We start from the raw sequence: 22,860 nt of genomic DNA on the forward strand, positions 1-22,860 counted from the left end.
CTGGGAATTATTGTATAGACAATAGTGTTCACCATAGGTAGCTGGGTTCCTGCCAAAGTAGTAATAGAATAGGCTACAGTGTTATTGAGGTTAACATAACTATAAACCTCCAGCATAACCATCACATTTTCCCAAAATTTAATCTATTAAGATCAAGTGACACTGGCAGGGATATTGGAAATATTTGATACATATTTTGACACAAATGCCTGCTTTAACCTTAAGGCCTCCACTGCAGCCTGAAAATGCTCAGTACAGCTTATTTTTTTACTGAGGTAAAATACAACCCATTAATTGTAATGTGCCTATGCATACAGGCATGTAAACAAGCACCGTGTATTCTTTTGGTCAGTAATTTACACCTCATGTGTGCAAATGCACACAGATTTGTCCATTGACATTGTCAATTTGGTAACAAGCTTCCGCGCATGTGCAAAAATGTGCGCAATTTTGTACGAACACATATGCTCGAAAATGCGAGAAAAAACATTAACAAAAAATGTCTGAAAAAGTAGATGCTCAAACAGGAGTATTGTGTTCAAGAGGCCTTAAAGAACCTGAAAGTTTCCCATGCGTCTCAGGAACTTTGGATGCATTTGGGTTCTCTGTTTTGCACACTTGCTGAAGCTGATATTAGAATGTCTCTCTTTCCCTGCAGGATTTTTTTAATTAATTGTGTATAGTGAATACTATAAGAAATCAACATGAACACCTAAAATTCTTAGGTGAACAACAACAGTCAGTTATGGCTCAGAGATAGCTTGTAATATCTCACCATGTAAGCAGATAAGAATGCAGGGACTCACAATGCTCTATTTATAAATAACCATTTTGGATGGCTTTCTCCTTTAAATTATAATACTGTGAGTGACACAGCATAGGATTCAAATATAACATTTACTGTAAATATTTTAAAACTTGGGTGCGCATGCGTGGCGCCGAGCGTGATGGACGTCTGATGGTGTCCCGGGACTATAACGGCTTCTAGAGGGCTATATTCACCTATCTTCGCAGCGATTTTATCACCCCTCGAGCCCCTCAGACGTGGTGCATGCCTGCGAGAAAGAAAAAACCCAGAGGATCGTCTTAGCACACCCTGACACACTAGCTCCTCCGCACATGTGAGCTCGGCAGCATGTCTCAAAATGGCGCCGCAGGGAGAAGTAAGCCTCCGTCTCCTGCCTCCTCGCCAGGATACTTGCCGGACCAAGCACCGGTGCTGGACACTAGCCGTGAGTACACGGCCTCCCTCACTAAGACTGACCTGGAGACCAGCTTGGAGGCTATGTACTCCAGGCTGGCTGCTAAGTTCCAGACAGAGCTGCATAAAACCTCCCATACTCTCTCTCAGGAGATTGCGGCCTTGGGCTCCAGAACGGAGAGGCTGGAAACGAAACATGATGAGCTGGTGCTTGCATACAGTGACCTCTCCAGAGAACATGAATCTCTGGCCTCTGCCTTCTCCCTGATTCAATCCCAAATAGAAGACCTCGACAACCGTAATTGTCGCAACAATTTGCGCATACGAGGTATCCCAGAATCGATGACAGACCTCATCCCAACAGTGATCCGCCTATTTAAATCTTTTCTCCCAGATGCTGAATCGGCGTCCTTCACTTGCGACCGCATACATAGAGCCCTCAGACCGAAACCACCTGACAATAAACCTCCTAGGGATGTGGTTTTATGCATGAAGGACTTTCTAATCAAGGAGGATATTCTCAGAGCCGCTCGCAATAAGCAACGCATCCTGCTGGACGATCATACTATCCAAATATACCCAGAAATTCCCCCCGCAACCCTGGATAGACGAAGGGGAATGAGAGAGGTCACTATAGCCCTTCAATCCACTCACATTCGCTACAGATGGGGCTTTCCCTTCAAGCTGGTGATTCCCCACAACGGCACCACATATTCTGCCACATCACTCCTAGAAGGCCAGGAGGTATTGGTTAAACTGGGCCTTCTTGATCCTGAAATCATACGCCGGCCACCTTCTACTCCCAGACCCTCACCTATTTGGCACACTCCTCCAACCAGGAGAGACAGACGAAGGATTCGATACGACGTCGGAGATAGAACTGAGGATCCCTTTCGATGATCTTCTTGGCATTTATAATGTTACCAAGTTTTTGCAGCAACCTGCACCTTGTTCCATGTTTCATTAGCTCAGATGTTGGTCCCTTGGAGCCGCGACATGTTCACCCCACCTAGCCTCGCAGACTCTGACTTTTTCTTTATTTTTTACTTCATAGTTCAGCCACATTTTACATTTTTTTTTGTTTCGTCATCACTGCAGGCAAGCTCTTCTCTGTTCGTCATAGAACGGAGCTACTGTTCGGCTGGGTTAGAGACCTAGCAGTCTCGTGAGTTGTGTTTCCTTTTGTCAGGTCAATTTCTTCTACCTGATCCAGTTTTAGGTTACAATGACATTTGCATGGTTACTGGACTTGTTTTTTTTCTTTTTTTCTTTCTTTTTTTTTTTTTCTTATTTTTCAGGTTTTAGTCAGCCTCCTCACTATTTTTGCATCCATACTTTGAAGAAACTTTGTTTCTATGAATCAATACCCACGTTCGCTACAGTGGTCTATATCTGTTATATGTTAATCTTTCCTGCTCTTCAGTGCATGAGTGTCTCGGCCCCTTTATAGGCTTTGGAGTGCAGAGTTTTTGCTACTGTACATTTCTGGACACTAAAACTTATCAGTTCTATAGTATTCTACAACTATTCCTATGGTGATTAACTGCATTTCACATAATGTGAAGGGATTTAACTCCCCAATCAAGAGGCGTAAAGCCTTTACATTTTATAAGCAGCTTGTAGCAAAAATTCTCCTCTTACAAGAGACACATTTTGCTCACTCCTTGCATCCCAAATTTTTTTACAGAAATTTTCCTCAAGCTTTTTATTCTCTGCACCAGTCAAAGAGTAGGTGCGCCGCCATACTCCTGCACTCTACCTTCCCTATGGAGGTAAAACAAGTTTATAAAGACAAGGATAGCAGGTTCGTGATTATCAAGGGGCTTATTCATAATAGAGAACTGACAATTGCTAGTATCTACGCTCCCAATGACTCCCCAGCATCTTTTTTTAAATCTTTCTTTGACCGCCTATCCTTTTATCAGTCATCGCATATGATAATAGGCGGGAATTTTAATATGGTGGCCAACCCTAACCTAGATAGATCTACCATGGCTCCCTCCCCTAAATCTTTTCCTCGATCGCTCTCCAGTGGTCTGCTGGACCATCAGCTGGTTGACTCATGGAGAGCACATAACATTGGTGCTAGGGAGTATACTTTTTACTCCCATCCCCATAATAGTTATGCGAGATTGGATTACATCTATACTACTCCCATTATTCTTGCCAACACCACTGATGCTAGTATTTATCCCTGTACCTGGTCAGACCATCATGCTACAGCTTTTACTACTAAGTTCATTAGACTAGCCCCCACCACTTACTCATGGCGGTTGAATGAGGCACTCCTTTCAGATCTGGTTGTGGAGTCAGAGGTAGCACAAGCTATTGAGGAATACTTTGACATTAATGCCATCCCAGAAACTCCTCCCTCCACGGTCTGGACTGCGCATAAAGCGGTTTTAAGGGGCAAACTAATTAGTATAGCCTCAGTCCAGAACAGAAATGACAGACATAAAATTTTATCCCTTACTAAAGATTTGGATAATCTTTATGAGAACACTAATTCCCTACACTTAGAATCCACCAGACAGTTGATTGACCAAAAGAGATTAGAATTAGACTCCATCTTGTCGAAGAGAGTGGAAAAGGCTCTTCGTTGGTCCAAAGCTAAATTTCTGCTCCACGAGGGTACCTCTTCTACTCTTTTCGCTAGAAAACTAAATCATTCTACCCGCCCTCCCCACGTTTATAGATTAATAACCCCCTCTGGTCATACTACCTCTCACCCCAGGAAGTCCTTAACATTTTTGAACAATTTTACTCTTCCTTGCTAGCGCCTTCCCAACTAAAACCCTCTCCCTCTGAGGAAGCTTGGTTTCAGAATATCCCCATACCATGCCTAACCCAACACAACTAGAAAAACTGAATACACCCATCATGCCTACAGAAGTCTTGAATGTAATAAAATCTTTAAAATCGGGATCGGCCCCTGGTCCGGATGGATTTTCCTCTCTCTACTACAAGAAATTTTCTGCCCTCCTTACTATCAGATTGGTTCATCTCTTCAACTGGGTATTGCAGGGTGGTAGTTTCCCTGAAGAGATGTTATTAGCCAATATGTCCTTAATACCAAAACTGAATAAAAATCATACCCTGCCCCAAAATTACAGACCCATATCGGTCATAAATAACAATTTAAAAATATTTAGTAGGGTCATGGCTGACAGACTAGCAAGTGTAATTCCCTCACTTATTTCCCCCTACCAGTCAGGTTTTATACCTCATAGACTGATTACTGACAATATACGTCTAGCTACGAATATAATACAAGATGCTAACCTGTTCTCGTGGAAGCTCTTTATGCTTAGCCTAGATATACAAAAGGCATTTGATAGTGTCTCATGGACATATATCACTTCTCTCCTACAACATATGGGCTTCCATGGTGAATTCCTTCAGGCTTTCCTTGCCCTTTATCATAACCCTAAGACGAGGATCAGACTCCCAGGCTGTAGCTCAGGATTTTATGGCCTGGGCAGGGGCACAAGACAAGGGTGCCCTCTGCCACCTTTGATCTTTGCCTTAGCTCTCGAACCCCTTGCCATAGCTATACTCCAAAACCCAGATATCTCAGGCTATTCTAAGGGCCACTCGTTGTACAAAATTGGAATGTAGGCAGATGATGTTTTGATGTTTCTCACTAATCCCCTAATTTCCTTACCAAACTTACTTCAGACCCTATCGAAGTTTGCAGAGATCTCGGGCTTATCGATAAATATGGCGAAATCAGTAACCCTGCCTGTGGGTTTTACATCTGAGGAATTACACCACCTCAAATTAGCCTACTCTTTTACTTGGGCCAAATCACACCTCTCGTAACTAGGTATTAACCTGACCGGGGATTTCTGCAAACTCTTTGAGGTTAATTTCCCCCCGATGAACTCTAAATTGAAAGGTATCCTCAAACTATGGTCACACCTGCGCATCTTGTTTCTTGGTAGAATCACTGCACTCAAGATGACAATCCTCCCTAAACTACTTTACCTTTTTAGATCCCTTCCTCTCAAACTTTCTAAAAACTACATACATACTGTCCAGACACTATTTAATAGATTTATTTGGCGTGACAAACCCCCACGATTTGCCAAAGAAGTTTTGTACTGTTCGTCTAAAAGGGGTGGTTTGGGTGTCCCTCAGGTATGGTTTTACTATCTAGCCAGCAGATATACACAACAAGCCCAATGGAACATTAACAACTCCAAAGTCCCCTGGGTCCAATTTGAACGTGAGTCCATCACTCCCCGGTTTCTCCCAGGTCTTATGTGGTCTAACAATCCGGTTGGAACGGAATTGGGCTCTAAGAATTTGATTGCTCATGCAGGCCTACAACTCTGGGTCCAATACAAAAAAACCTATAAACTCATATCTTTAACACCCCTAGGTGCCTCATTTCTAGGAGACCCTAGATTCTCCTCGGCCTATGATAGACCCTCTTGCTTCCAACTTTGGATCGATTTAAATCTAACTACATTAGATAAATTTCTTTTAAACTCAAAATTCATCTTGTTTTCCCATTTACAAACGACTTATCATATCCCAGCCAGTGAATTTTTCCACTTTTTACAAATACGACACTTCTTCCAACAGCACTATCCTGGCCCTATCTCGAACTCTACGACACTATTTGAAGACCTTTGCCACACATCACCTCGTCAAAAGGGTCTCATCTCAATGGTCTATAACCACTTAGAAGCTACTACAGAAAACCCTACCTTAAAGTATAGAACATAGTGGAAACTGGAACTAGGTCTTGAAGACGATGACTTAGGCTGGGTAGACTGCTGGAAAAATTTGTGCAGGTGTACTAAGTCCATAATGGTACGTGAAACCGCTATCAAATTGATAACTCACTGGTACTACACCCCAATGTGCATACACAAGATTTATCCACAGTCCTCCCACCCATGTTTTAGGGGTTGTCCCCAACAAGGTTCCTTTTTTCATATCTTTTGGGAATGCGAGAAATTACAGCCCACTTGGAAGGAAATTTTAAAGTTGATAGATAAATTGGCAGGTAAACCTATTGGTCTGTCCTACCAACACTGTATTTTATTTCAATCCCCTCCAGACTCTCCCAAACCGTTGGTTAAACTGATTCATTCAATTTGTGTAGCCATGCAATGGGCGATTGCTCTACATTGGAAGTCACCATCTGTTCCATTCACACAAGTAGTCACAAGAATAGATCACATGATGCTGGCTGACAAGATTTATCAAACCTTACACGACTCTATCCCTCAGTATGATGCTAAATGGAATCCATGGTTCTTATTTAGACTCCAAGTCTGACCGTTTTATTTTTTTGGTATATTATTATTATTTTTATTATGATTTTGTTTTCTTCCCTTTTTGTCTCTCACTGTACTTCTCTTTACTCTGTTAAGCTAAGTCTTTCAGACTTCTTCAATTGTTTTACTAGGCATATTCACCAATATGGTATTATTTCTGTACCTAACTTATGTGAACGATATCTGTTGCCTGGATCCTATACGCTCATTGTTCTGATTGTCTTTATTTACCTATGTTCCCTTTTGTTACCTAATAAAAGCTTTTTGAAAACAAAAAAAAATTTAAAACTTGAAATTTATGTAATCCTGTGTTCATGAAACCATTAATATTCATATAAACTGTAGTAAACATTATTTTTTTGGAAACAAAATAAAAACTAGGGGTTTCTGTAAAAACATGAACTCAATCTGCATGGTTAATGGTGCTGGCATGTATTTCCAACAAGCAGCAATCCAAATAGATTCATGATTGGTGAGAGGTTTTTGGGGATTCAACCTGGCAACATGGATAGATTTGGTAACAAGGTAGTGATGTTGTTTGGTCCTGGATAAATGTTAGTTGGCTTTAGCAATCCAATTGTAAAAAAAATGAGTTTTTTTTTAAAGTGTATTTCTAGCCCCTAAACTATTGAGTGGAGAAACCACTAACCCCAGTGAGGTTGATTAAACCCTTGCATGCAAAGTAAATGTGCTTCAACATTAGACATGTGCACACTGAAATATTTTGTTTCGGAATTTTGTTTTCATCCAAAAAATAAATTTATTTAGTTACTCCCGAAATTCATTTTTATTTATTTCATTTTTCGTTAAAAATTGCATTAGTCTGAAAATCCTAATTAATTAAGGCTCGGATGTGTCATTGAAGGCTTATGGTGTCTGTCGAATGTTCAAAGAAGATTCGACTGAGCAGCTAAACTGTACGTGTACATTTCCGGTCGAATTGTCCGACTACAAGCTAGCTGTAGTAGAATTCTAATGTTGTATGACTAGTAATAATTATATTTATTAATTATTTTACTAGTCAACCAACATTAGAATTTTTCTATAGCCTATGGGCAGATGCATTTGACCAGAAATGTATGATTGCAGTGTCGTACAGTTTAGCTGCTCCGTCGAATCTTCTTAGAACTTTCACAGACACCATAAGCCAAAGATTCAATGTTTGTATGTTTTTCATTTCTTTGTCGAATCTTCGTCGTTCATGTTGAATGGTCTACTCTACCCCAACAGTCAGCCAACTTTCACATTCGTTTGTCAATCTCCAAGTGCAAAGGCGGACGCGCCATCCGACGTTGTGTCAGATATTGATGTGGCATTATAATATGGAATCTATAATAATAACCCCTCACCACAGCACGGACAGCCTCTGAGGCTATCACAACACTAGCAACACTAGTATCACTATCAAGTTCACAACACTAACACAATAGCAGCAGATTATTATGAAAAAGTTAAGTTGAACTGTAGCTTGCTTCACTATTGTTCTGCTGCTGTGCTTATGCTTCAATACTAATTAATTCAGGTTCTCTGACAAACGGACCAGCTAAGATTGACTGTCTTCTGAAATGATTCAGTGTGTGTGTCTCTCTGCTAGCAAATTGTACATGAAAGTAAGTTGGCTGTACGTGTGTACTTAGTTCTAGCTATTTTACTGCCCCTCCTCTTTGGTAATAATCGGCCAATAACATTCATCATCATCATTATTTTTATTTTACTTCCCCCACCCAATTCCAGCAGCGATCTTTTCTCTCTATATCCAATCTTTTCTCTCTATGTCGAATCTTTTCTCTCTATGTAGAATAATCTTGGACTAATAGAGTTAAGGTTAGGCACATTCGACCACAGGTTCGATAGACACAGATTGTTATTGTAAGCGTCATGTCGAATCTCCTATCTATATCGAACTGTTGTCACAACAAAAACGAAAATAAAGCATTTGTTTATGTCCGATCTTTTGGTTTTCGTATTCTGCACTTTCGTTATCGTTTATTAAAATGATAACGAAAATACCTGAAATTCGGATGAAAATGCATTCAGACGAAAAGGAATGCACGTGTCTATTCAACATTTCCTTGGTAATTTGGCCTGCAGTAGAATAGGTCAAGCCAAGGATCTAGATTATCATGCAGAGGTTTATCTGTTCAAGGTGCCATTGGCTTGGCTGCCAGTATTTTCATCCTGTGCTCCGGATTTGTTCTCATTGCTGCAATGGAGAGTGTATTTCCCTGTAGAGGCTGTGTTATTTTGAGTGTAAAGAGCTTTGCTACCCTCAAGAAAAGATGACAAAGCTCTGACTCGGTGCAGCTTGTTTGCCCCATTATAAGGACTGCTATTTCAAAAGCTTAAAGCCAAAATCTAGATAAATCTTAGGTATTGGTTTCAAGTGATATCAGGTTGAAACAGTGAGGGGATCTTAACAGCAGTAAAAATGTTGCTGAGGGTCTTACCCTCCCCAATGCTAAGTAAACCACACAGGAGGTAAAAGGCATACAGGCATCCAACACTCTCCGGAGTGTTTAATGCTGAAGACTATAGAGCTTGAAGCCAGTGGAGATTGGACTCATCTCTTGCCAGGGAGGTAATTATTTAGAGGCTTCTATTGCAGAGAGCTTTTTCATTTTTTACTTTTTGAAGCAAAATTAGCTGTGAGTGTCCATCTGCTTATATTCTCGTCACTACAGCAACCAACTACAATTTTGTAAATATTTACCAAAATCCTAATTCTTTTGCATTAGTAATTAGTGCACTTTTTTAAAAGTACTATACCAAGAGCCTAGTGCACAAATTACATACAGAATATTACAGGAAGTATGGCATCCAAAGCATGCCCTTAGGGTCCAGTCTTTAGGTGTTTATCCTGTTATGTGAGTGCTAACATCTAAAAAGTAGTTGATTCTACAGCATTTCAAATAATTCAATTCATTTTTTTGTGGAGGAGCGTGGGACACAGACACACAGGATGCTGTCTCAACATATTAAGTTAATTGTTTGACAGGCAAGTAAAGAGCTGTCAATTTTGCTATCTCTAAATGTTGCAGATGAGTCTTCTGGATCAGTCTGCTTTTTTACCTAGGTACAAAGTTTGATTCCTCAAAAAAGACAAAATGGAAGGCGTGTCTAGCTCTAAGGAAGGGGGTCTGCCCCTGAAACGTGTCAGATTTACCCTGTGATATGGTCCTGCACATGTCCATACACTGTGTGATTTTTATAGCTCAACTGAGAATTGTGTTTTGTGAGTACCCATTTTTATGGATTTTATTATTCATTAAATTGTAATTGGTAATGCACTAGGTGTGCGCGCCTTCCATTTTGTCTTTTTTGTAGTTTTGATCCGATTACCCATCTAAGGAAGGCAGCATCCACCCAGTCTTGGAATACCAATGTCCCTGTTGCCTTTTACTTTAGAAGACCCCTTAGCGCTGGAAGTGACTGTGTGTCTTTTTGTATTTCTAAAGTTTGATTCCTGTTTATCTTTGTAACCACTTCAAAATTCCCCATAGCTGCGCCAAGGGTCTTTTCTTGTCTGCATGAATTCAGTTAGACACTCTTGAATTCAGCTACTAGTTCTTCACAAAAAGTACTGCTGAACGTTTTTACTTTCATGTCCAAGAAAGCTATTTGAATCTGCTCAGTGCATTGAGCAATCAACTCTATGAAATAAGTTCCCAGGTTTCTATATCCATGACTTCTGTTCAAGTTCTAGTAATACTAGTGATGAGCAAACTGACCTGAGATTGGTTTGCTGGAGGATTTACAAACTCGATCTGAAATCTGCAAATGCCTGATTTCTATTGAAGTCTATGGAAGACAAATCTTGTAATTTTTTCTGTCCTTTTAGCAGGCCAATTTGCAAACTTTTGGTGAAAATGACATGGGTAGCTGAGCACTACAATAGAAGGCATGTACAGTGGGAACGGAAAGTATTCAGACCCCCTTAAATTTTTCTTACTTTTTTTATTTAGCAGCCATTTGCTAAAATCATTTAAGTTCATTTTTTCCCTCATTAATTAATTAAACACAGCACCCCATATTGACAGAAAAACACAGAATTGTTGACATTTTTGCAGATTTATTAAAAAAGAAAATCTGAAATATCACATGGTCCTGGAGGGGCAGGAGGCGGAGCCTAGCGGAGCAGACATGCATTGTTAGAGCTCCACACCGCTGAGGAGAGAAGAGAAGGACAAAGCGGAGCCTGCAGACTCAAAAGGTATCCATTTGAACCTCTTTGCCCCTGGGAACAAACTGTGAAAGTTTGGGCAGGAAATATGGTACTGGGAGGAAACCGCGGCAGAAATAAAAATCACCTCACAAAGAGCTCACAGGCACTCACTGCAGCTGAAGCAGCTCCAGTCACCTCACAAGATACAGCATCAGGGCGCTCTCACAGACAGAAAATGTCACAGCAAGACTCTCCATTTGAGTCAGATACAGAACAAATCCTCTCACAAACTTCTCCACAAGCCTCCTCAGTATCCCCAGTAATATTATTACAATTTGAAAAGATGCTTCATAAGGCTTTAAAACAAACCTCAGACCAAATAACAAAAAGCCTAACCAAAGAAATAAGAGAGCTGGGAAACCGCACCGCAGCCTTAGAAATAAAAATGGATGAAATTGAAATTACAACCCAAGAAAATATAACAGAATTGGAACAATTAAAAAAGAGAATTTAATACTTCAAACTAAGCTCGAAGATTACGAAAATAGAGCCAGACGTTCAAACTTGCGCATAAGGGGAATACCTGAAACTGTGACAGACCTGCAATCTACTATTACTGCTCTATTACAAGAACTAAAGCCAGATATCCCTATTGAACGTTTAGAACTGGACAGAGTACACAGAGCCCTCACAGCCAAAAAGAAAGATGGACCCCCACGTGATATAATCACAAAATTTCATTATTACAGAACGAAAGAACAAATACTAATTGCTGCAAGAGAAAAAAAGGAACTTAATTTTCATGGACACAATTATCAAATTTTTGCTGACCTATCCGAACTTACTATTACTAAAAGACGATCCATGAAACCCCAACTAATGGAACTGCAACGCCACAACATTATGTATCAATGGGGCTTCCCCTTTTCAGTCAGATTTAACTACCAAGGTACAATTTACAGAAGCAGATCAGCAGATGAACTACAACAAACCCTTTTAAAATTAAATCTGACAGAACCCACAAGCAGCAACACTCCCACACGCAGAAAAATGGCATCATCTTCACCTTCAGGCTTTCAGAACAAAATTGGAATCATCATTCTCACAAAAGAGGCCGTTATGCCACATCATCCATGGACCAAGAAGATTCAATGGACTGACATCCTAATTCCTGATATCTCTTCATTTATTATACTAAGAGATGGTTCTCTATAAAAAACCTGTATTTATAACTGAATGTAACTGCATTCTGATAGTCACACACTGTGTGGGATCATGTTACATTCCAGTTATATTTCTTATTACGTCTGATTCATATAGCCTTTGAATATATAAGTGAAATAAGGAAATTCTTGTTCAGTTATATATTATCAGGTAATAATAATAGATTTATTACTTTTTAGGACAAATATGTTCAATAATCCAGAAGTAATGGAAGCTTTTTCTTTCTTTTCTTAAAACAAATATATTATTACCTAACTAGTTCCTAGAATTATGTTTTTGTTTATTTTAATCTGAAGCAATACAACCTCAATTTTATGAGTTAACATATCTAAACAGTTACATATGAATAAAATATGTAATTATTTACTCTAAAAGGGTTAAAATCCCAAAATAATTCAAACTATCTTCATCAATACCAAAGTTATTAACAGTACCTTTCTAACTGAATTATTTAGCCTAGGGCAAGACTAACCATATACAACCACCCTGGAATAAATAATTTCAACAAAAACTATATTCTGCACTCCAATTAATGAAACATCATTTTGATGTCTTTTGACATAGCACTTCTCTCCTGTAAGCGGAAGATCCGTGTACCCCCATTAGCCCTCCTCATTCTCCCAACCATATTATGTGGGAGTGTGACGAAGGCACTTATTCCCCTGAGAGAGATATTTATTCTCTTTCACGGGTAAATTGTGATTACTTGCAAAAAATAATTTATACAATGTATCATCTAATCTCATATGTTTTTTGTTTACTCTTTACTCCAGAATTCACTGGTTTCTTTTCTATCTATTCATCTCTTCAGTCCACACAGGTTGATCTGCGCAGTCAGCTCTGCATAACAAAAAGTAAGTCAAAACTATTTGATCTATTGCCATGGCACCACTGAATATACTTTCCCTGAATGTTCAGGGAATAAATGTCCCTCAAAAAAGGACCAAAGCCTTCCGTACTTCCCATAACAAGAAGGCTCACATAGTATGCCTCCAAGAAACACACTTCACCAAAGATTCTACTCCAAAATATATTTCTCCTTTTTATCAACAAATTTACACGGCTTCTGCCTGTACCAAGCAAAGGGGAACTCTAATTGCATTTCACCGATCCACACCATTCACCTTATCATCAGAAATTAAAGACCCAGAAGGTAGATACCTGATACTCATGGGTTATATAATGGATACAGCAATCACGGTGATTTCCTACTACGCTCCTAACAAACAACCTACACCATTCCTCTCACATATATTACAAGTGATTAATACACACAAAATAGGAACAGTGATAATGTGTGGGGATTCGAACCAGGTCCTCCTCCCATTTCTAGATAAATCACCTTTTACACCATCCAAAATAACCTCTAGATTACCTTTTTCTCAACTTCTTTCCAAATACAATCTGGTAGATTCATGGAGAGAAAGTAACCCAATGAAAAAGAAATTCACTTATTTCTCGCACCCTCATCAAACCTTCACCAGAATAGATCATATTTTTCTACTATAGCCTCAGCCATACCAAAAGCGCATGACCCAATGTGGTACTTACCGGACATAATGCTCAAACACCCACTACATCAGATGGCCATTGAACAAAGGAATACATATCAATTAATAATACAACAGACATCTCCCCAATAACACTGTGGGAAGCTCATAAGCCTGTCTTGCGTGGTACAATACAAAGACAAATGGCTCTATTTAAACGGGAACGCAAAAATCTAGCAAAAAAACTAGAACTCAATTTTAATGCAGCCTACATATCATTTCATGATAATCCATCTCAGAGTACAAAATCTCATCTGGAAAAATCTAGATTGGAATACGATCTATTTCTCACTGAGTCAGTTGATAAATCCCTCAAACACAATTTCTACATGAATACAAACAAACCAGGTACATATTTGGCTCGGGCATTAAATTCAACTAACAAATCTTTCAAACCAATACGTTTGAAATTATCAAAAAATGTTTACACTTGTAATCCAGTTAAAATAGTCCATAAATTTCACTCACATCTCGCAACTTTATACAAGACAAACAATTAATTTAATCCTACAGAGGCTGAATCCTTCTTCTCAAAAATAACCTTACCTGAGTTATCTCAGAATCAAAAAAGCAGTTTGGATGAGCCTATAACTATAGATGAAGTTGCTAACGCCATAAAAGACCTAAAACTTAACAAAAGACCAGGCCCAGACGGCTACTCGGCTTTATACTATAAAACATTCTCAGAAATACTCTCTCCCATTCTCACTAAAACTTTTAACAAACTTCTAGATGGACATTCTTTTCGGCAAGAAACACTAATGGCAATTGTTTGTATGATCCCAAAACCCCTTTCTGATGATACTTCCTGTGTGAATTATCGGCCTATCTCTCTGTTAAACCTCGATATTAAATTATTAGCAAAAATAATAGCAAAACGCCTCAATAGCATTATAGGAAAATTAATACATAGAGATCAAGTAGGCTTCATGCCAAATAGACAGGCAGGCGATAATATACGCAGGGCAGTGTTATTGGCACATATTGCTAAAAAACAGGAAAATCCCTTTATGTTTTCTATCTCTCGATATTACGAGGGCATTTGACACAGTATCCTGGCAATATATGCAATATTCATTACAAAAATGGGGTTTTGGACCCCACTTTTTAACATGGATCAAAGCATTATATAATAAACCCAAAGCCTATATAAAATATGCTGGATACAAATCTGAAGCCTTTAATATCGAAAGAGGTACCCGACAGGGTTGCCCATTATCTCCCTTATTATTTGCCCTTATACTCGAACCCATGGCCCAATACATCAGAACAAACCAAACTATAACTGGCATTGAAGTAGGAGGTATTACACACAAATTATGTATATTTGCAGACGATATATTACTTTTTCTATCATCACCACAGGTCTCTGGTCCTAACTTAATACCAGCTCTTGATGGATTTGCAGCCCTATCCGGCCTTATGATTAATCCTAAGAAATGCCTAGTGCTTAATATTTCACTCACAAACATGGAATTGATCCCGGCTAGGGCTGCACTCCCATTCACATGGGCAGAAAAATCAATCCCATATCTTGGAATTCATTTAACAGCATCTCATTCTGACTTATTCTCAACTAATTATCCTCCTGTATTAAGACAGATCACAAATCTAATAAAACAATGGTCGCAACTTCCTTTATCCTGGATGGGGGAGATTAATGCAATCAAAATGACTATTCTACCCAAATTGCTTTATCTATTCAGAGTCCTCCCTATTCCAATTCCTTCCTATTTTTTGAGAATAGTACAAAAAAGAGCAACTTCGTTTATATGGGGCTCTTCTAAACCACGTATACCTATACACACACTACATCTTCCCAAAAATAAAGGAGGCCTGGGATACCCTAATTTTACTAACTACTACAGAGCAGCACATTTGGCCAGTCTGTCCAAATACCATGCAAAACAGGAAATCCCATTATGGGTATTTATAGAGGCTTCAGAAAATGACCCTCTATTAATATCAAATTTATTATGGCTTGATCCTAAACACCGCTTTAAAATTCATAATCCCATAACTAAACACTTCTTATCTCTCTGGGATAAACTAAAAACCAAATATCAGTTACAATCTCCACACAATCCTCTCCTTTCTTTTATCAGAAATCCGGCCTTTTATCCGGCATGGATCTACCCAAATTCTTTTAAAGCTTGGACAACATCAGGCATTCAGACACTAAATGACTTCATAGCATCTAAATCATTCCTTTCATTCCCATCGCTTAGAGAAAAATATGATCTACCAAACTCTGAGATATTTAGATATCTCCAAATCAAAAATTTCTATACACCATTCCTAAAGGGGGATACACCATTATCCCAATTATCCATTTTTGAATCAATCTGTACAAAAGATCCATTTGCTAAAGGTACAATTTCATCACTTTATAATCAATTATATGGAGTAGCAAATCTTAATAGACCCTCTTACGTTCAGAGGTGGGAGGAGGACCTGGGACGAACTTTAGAAGACACGGACTGGTCTAACATATGGCTCACATCTAAGTCATCTTCACCCAACATCTTAGCACTGGAGACAAATTATAAAGTCCTAACTCGCTGGTACCTTGTACCCGCTAGAGTGGCAAAATATTCACCTAATACCTCAGCTCTTTGTTTTCGAGGATGCCCAGAAATAGGCACATATTTACACATATGGTGGACGTGCCCAGTAATCCAAACCTTCTGGAAGGAAGTCTTCGTGATTGCATCTAAAATATTTCAAAAAATAATACAACCAGATCCATATTTAACTTAATCTAAAACCGGAATGGTTAACACTCTCTCAATTCAAACTAATGATCCAACTAATAACGGCTGCAAAACAAACAGTGGCCAAGGCATGGAAATCTCCTACATTGGTACTAGCAGAAACAATTCACAGAATGAATAATACAATGTCCCATGCTAAGATGGTAGCCATCGATCAAAATCAAATTCCAAAATTTGAAAAACTTTGGCATCCTTGGATAAAACAACAGTTCCTGTCAAACTTCAATGACTCTGTCATGTTGCCATGGTAACAGATTAAATGACTTACAGAGACACCCATTCTAAGGCTTCAAAGAGAACTAAAAAGAATAATAAACTGACGAGCGGGACAACCTTGTGGACCATACCTCTACCTTTCAACCCTTTTTCTTCTTTCTCTTTCCTTTTCTCCACCTTACGATTAAAGCTCATTATCAGAATTTATTTGACCTATATACACTCTACTTGTAAACAATATGTATAGTAGGTATAAATCATTTAAATACCTACAAAAGTAACTAAGGAAATTATATATATCTTTAATTTAGGTTTACGTGAACCCAATGTTTAATATTTGAAATTTCATGATATTTACCTATATAAACCCTACTGTAAAACAATGAGCTTACTTTATAGATCCTTGTAAACTTACTTTATGTATCTTTATAACATTGTATACTCAATAAACTTCTTTTGACAAGGAAATATCACATGGTCCTAAGTATTCAGACCCTTTGCTGTGACACTCATATTTTTAACTCAGGTGCTGTCCATTTCTTCTGATCATCCTTGAGATGGTTCTACACCTTCATATGAGTCCAGCTGTGTTTGATTATATTGATTGGACTTGATTAGGAAAGCCACACACCTGTCTATATAAGACCTTACAGCTCACAGTGCATGTCAGAGCAAATGAGAATCATGAGGTCAAAGTAACTGCCTGAAGAGCTCAGAGACAGAACTGTGGCAAGGTTACAAAAAAAATTCTGCAGCAATTAAGGTTCCCAAGAGCACAGTGGCCTCCATAATCCTTAAATGGAAGACATTTGGGACGACCAGAACCCTTCCTAGAGCTGGCCGTCTGGCCAAACTGAGCTATCAGGGGAGAAGAGCCTTGGTGAAAGAGGTAAAGAAAAACTCAAAGATCACTGTGGCTGAGCTCCAGAGATGTAGTCAGGAGATAGGGAGAAAGTTGTAGAAATTCAACCATCACTGCAGCCCTCTGCCAGTCGGGGCTTTATGGCAGAGTGGCCCAACGGAAGCCTCTCCTCAGTGCAAGACACATGAAAGCCTGCATGGAGTTTGCTAAAAAAAACACCTGAAGGACTCCAAGATGGTGAGAAATAAGATTCTTTGGTCTGATGAGACCAAGATAGAACTTTTTGGCCTTAATTCTAAGCGGTATGTGTGGAGAAAACCAGGCACTGCTCATCACCTGTAAAATACAGTCCCAACAGTGAAGCATGGTGGTGGCAGCATCATGCTGTGGGGGTGCTTTTCAGCTGCAGGGACAGGACAACTGGTTGCAATCGAGGGAAAGATGAATGTGGCCAAGTACAGGGATATCCTGGACAAAAACCTTCTCCAGAGTGCTCAGGACCTCAGAGTGGACCGAAGGTTTACCTTCCAACAAGACAATGACCCTAAGCACACAGGTAAAATAATGAAGGAGTGGCTTCACAACAACTCTGTGACTGTTCTTGAATGGCCCAGCCAGAGCCCTGACTTAAACCCAATTGAGCATCTCTGGAGAGACCTAAAAATGGCTGTCCACCAACGTTTACCATCCAACCTGATAGAACTGGAGAGGATCTGCAAGGAGGAATGGCAGAGGATCCCCAAATCCAGGTGTGAAAAACTTGTTGCATCTTTCCCAAAAAGACTCATGGCTGTACTAGATCAAAAGGGTGCATCTACTAAATACTGAGCAAAGGGTCTGAATACTTAGGACCATGTGATATTTCAGCTTTTATTTTTTAATAAATCTTCAAAAATGTCAACAATTTTGTGTTTTTCTGCAAATATGGGGTGCTGTGTGTACATTAATGAGGAAAAAAATGAACTTAAATGATTTTAGCAAATGACTGCAATATAACAAAGAGTGAAAAATTTAAGGGGGTCTGAATACTTTCTGTCCCCACTGTACCAATGCAATTTTTTTTTTACAGTTCAGCAAGGAGTAGTTCTTTTGATGCAGCTTAAAGGGTGATATAGAAAGTGCACAATTCCAAAGTTTGAGGCATGCCTTAAATCTGCATGTGAAGTGCTACATCTGTAAGATATACTGCAGAAAAAAAATTAGATTACAGTTGTCTTCCTGTTGGCTTCTTTTTAAAGTGTTTCATGCCAACGCACATCTTCCGGGGATGCTAGTAAGACTTACTAGCATCCCCAGAAGATGTGCATTGGCATGAAACACATGGGAGGAGGTATATGCTAATGTCACGCCGCCACTTCCAGTTTCAGAACTGGTGGCCATCTGAGTCAGTGCATTGTTGTACATGTTTTTACTACTTGGCATCTGGATGTTTTCTTATCATTTCTATGTGATTCCTATGCATCAGTAATAAATGACTACACTATATCTGACCTGTTTTGGTATTTGGCTCCTTGCGCGAGTGCTTCTTTTCCATCTAGTAGCATTATGGGCTTTTCCAAATCCTCCCCAGCGGTGAGCTGTTGCTGCTACAGTCAATGGATGGATGGAGCTGGATGTCCATAGGGTGGAAGCTGAGATTGGTAATTCCCAAAGGATGATTTGCTTACTCTCAATTGCACGTGGTGTCCCCTTTTTTGGATGGTGGAAGCAATACACAGACATTTCTGGAGTTAAATCATTTTTTAGTTTAGTTGTGCATTTTTTTGTTTTCATTTTCATGTTTTTATGCACATGATTTATAGTGGATGTTTTAAATTATTTATTCACTTGATTACTTAATTTGCTGTTGCTATATTAAGGTGCTGCACCTTTATTACTACCTGAATTTATACCTGTGTCTCTGAGTCTCAGCCTGTGATCCTGGTGTTCCTCAGGCTGCATCCTGCTCCAGTAACTCTATGCACCCCTACCAACATTCAGTCTTCCTTCACCACTGTGACTCCCTGTGTAATCTAGTTATCTACCTGCTCCTCTTCAATAGTGTGATTCCCTATGTGTTCCCTCTTATTACTAACACCTGTACACCTAGTCTGTTTTCTTCCTCTGTGCCTCTCTTCCTGTGTGCTCCTACCAGTTTGGAGTGTTGCCTGCTGCTTTGATAGTACTTATAAAAAAATTAATTAATTAAAAAAAGGTAGATATTTAAAAAAAATATAATAAAGACACATTTTTTGTGATACATTGGGAATATTTAAATCCTGGGAACCAAAATGAATATCAAATATTTTCTGCTCGCTATTTTTTGTTCACCTGTTCCTCTATCTGACATAACACAGCCACACCTTGAGTTTCCAGTAAAGATATAAAATAACTATAACTATAGAATCCAGGGAACCAATGAGATTTAATCAAGGATTGTGTTTGGTCTTTCCTTGGATCAGATCTCCTGGCGCTCTAAATACTTGAACCTGATGAACATCTGTGATTTTTTTCAGTCTAATTTAACTATAAATGTAATCAATATCCTCATATTTAACAAATGGCAATAATAACAAATATTTTGGAATACTTAGAAGAGAAGAGTGAATGAGCGAGATTTTTTTAAGGTCTTTAAAATGCTAACCCTAGGGTATGCTGTATTGTACAGTGCCTCTTTTTTAATGTTTGACAGATACACACAAAATGACTTTATTAGAAAAATAAAACCATGCTTAGCATTCAGTATTCAAATCTTGCACATTACTTTTGTCAGGAAAAAAATATATGCATATGTTATTTGATAACATTATCAGGCATGAATAAGTACAGTATTAGTCAATTTTATATGCCGTCTTGCATGAAATCTGTGTGTTTAAAAAATATGATCATTTGCATTTCATGGACTTGATAACCTCAAGAGTACACTTGAAATTCAGGCAATGCCCACATCGCTTCCCTGCTTACCCCATTTTTAACCGAAGACCAATGGTTTCTATTAAGAGATCAGGCAGGGACTCTGACAAGCCAGTCAATAACTATGTGAGGTTACTTCATTAATGCTATAATGGCTGATAGAGTGAGAGGTAACAAAACAGGTTCCTGACAGCAGCAAATGAAAATGATAGAGATTCCTGAAGCAGTGCGCCTTTCCTTTGTCATTGTCTTCTGCTTGAGCTTATTCAAAACCTGGCATTTATGTATTCAGCCTTGATGAATGTTGCTGGCTTTAAGTACTTTTTCCATCTCTAATGTAGTGCCAGTTTCACATTGTTCTTTGTTTCTTTTTTATTTCTATAACCTCTGTTGTCGAGGCATTGCTGGCTGGAGAGTTGCAGACACTGGCTAGTCTTCTCTTGCTGTTACTTTAACATGTGATAAGACAATATACTTCAAGAGCTCATAGGATCAAACATTAGTCCCTAAGCTTTTAACTTGATATATATTTACTCATCACTTTAATAAAAACATATCTGTGTCTCTATGGTAAATATTAATGAATTACATCTTATGCCCCGTACACACGGTCGGATTTTCCGATGGAAAATGTCCGATCGGAGCGTGTTGTCAGAAATTCCGACCGTGTGTGGGCTCCATCGGACATTTTCCATCGGATTTTCCGACACACAAAGTTGGAGAGCAGGAGATAAAATTTTCCGACAACAAAATCCGTTGTCGGAAATTCCGATCGTGTGTACACAAATCCGACGGACAAAGTGCCACGCATGCTCAGAATAAATAAAGAGATGAAAGCTATTGGCCACTGCCCCGTTTATAGTCCCGACGTACATGTTTTACGTCACTGCGTTTAAAACGATCGGATTTTCCGACAACTTTGTGTGACCGTGTGTATGCAAGACAACTTTGAGCCAACATCCGTCGGAAAAAATCCATGGATTTTGTTGTCGGAATGTCCGAACAAAGTCCGACCGTGTGTACGGGGCATTAGGATGTTTGGTTATTAAAATCTGTATCTGTTCAACTTGCAGCAAAAACTGATGGCACTGAGTCATGGTTACAGTATAAGACATGTTTATGTGATTGTGATGTAAGATATATCCATTCCAGGGCAGAAGTATTCCTATGATTATAGGCGTGCACAGGGGGTGTGCCAGGTGTGCCTGAGCACACTCTATTAACACTGTGCAGTACAGATTCCCCTGCTGATATTTCACCAAAGCCCCCCAATTATTATGTAAAAAAGAATCCAAAAATAAATGAATAAAAGGAAAAAACGACTGACGCCAACCTCTGCTCTGCTCATGCTGACACATCCACTGCCCTGCTAACACCGTCCATGTTTTAATGCATTTTAAAATGTTTTTTACATTTATTTATAAGAGTGTATGTATATATTATGCATACATACATACGCACACATGTGTTTGAGCTTTGGGGTGCACACCCTAATGCTATAGGCTGCACACACCTATGCCTATGATCAATGCTACCTAAAACTATACTTGGAATGTAACATGCTCAATAATAAACCCTGCCTCTCCCAATCAAAAAAAAATGTATGTAAATAATTACACAGATCTCACATTGCATACACGTGTAGGTCACCAGAAGGCAAAAGCTGATATCCAGAAAAGCAAACTATATAAATGTATTTCTTTTTAAATACAAAATGTTGGAATGGAATATGCTAAGATTGGCACATACATCTTCGATATGTACTAAAATGCAGAGGACCAATTATAAATTCCTGTCTAGGTGATACAGAGTCCCGAAGATGTTGGCTATTGCATACTCCTCAGCCTCAGATAGATGCTGACGGGGTTGCAGGCTACAGGGGGTTGCAGGCTACAGGGTCAGGGATCCCATATCCATATTTGATGGGAGTGCCCCAAGCTCAGGCCATTCTGGGTAGATCTTAGGTCTCTAATATTTGAAATAACCAGGGTTGATATAAATCAATGATTTTTTTTTTAATTAAAAAAAAATCAGATTTTTTTCATTTAAAACAGATTTTTTATTTTTTATTTTATTCAAATTTATTTGAATAACATGCCTTTGGAGTAAAAATCTAAAAATAGTTTTCTATTTAAGATACATTAATAATTTAGTTTATTCAGCATGAAATGGAGCTTAGTTATGTAGCATGGGGCTGTATATTCTGCAATATTTTCATTTTTGATAAACTCATTCAATGAATCCAAGCTCTGCAAGCTGAGATAACATGCACTGCATTGATGCATTCACACAATTTCACATTAACTATGACATAAAACAAAGTTCAGGAATATTCCTTTATCCCATTGTTTTGCAAATCTATGCACACTACAAACTGTATGATTGAATTGGTTCTGATATTAGTGTTTTACTAATCTGACAGCTTATTATTCTAAATGGGAAACCTTCATTTTGTTTGCAAATATTAACCACTTACCGCCCACACCATATAGCTATATGACATCAGCAAAGTGGTTCTGTTATCCTCACTGGACATCACATGACGTGATCAGGATAATAAGCTGCCGCACGCAGCATGGCGATCGGTGGTGCTGCTTTTCAGTCTGACACACTGCAACTCTGATCTAGGTAAAGAGTCTCTGACGGAGACGCTTTACTACGTGATCAGCTGTGTCCAATCATATAGGC

This window comes from Aquarana catesbeiana, linkage group LG04 (genome assembly GCF_042186555.1).
Source record: "Aquarana catesbeiana isolate 2022-GZ linkage group LG04, ASM4218655v1, whole genome shotgun sequence".
Taxonomy (NCBI): Eukaryota; Metazoa; Chordata; class Amphibia; order Anura; family Ranidae; genus Aquarana; species Aquarana catesbeiana.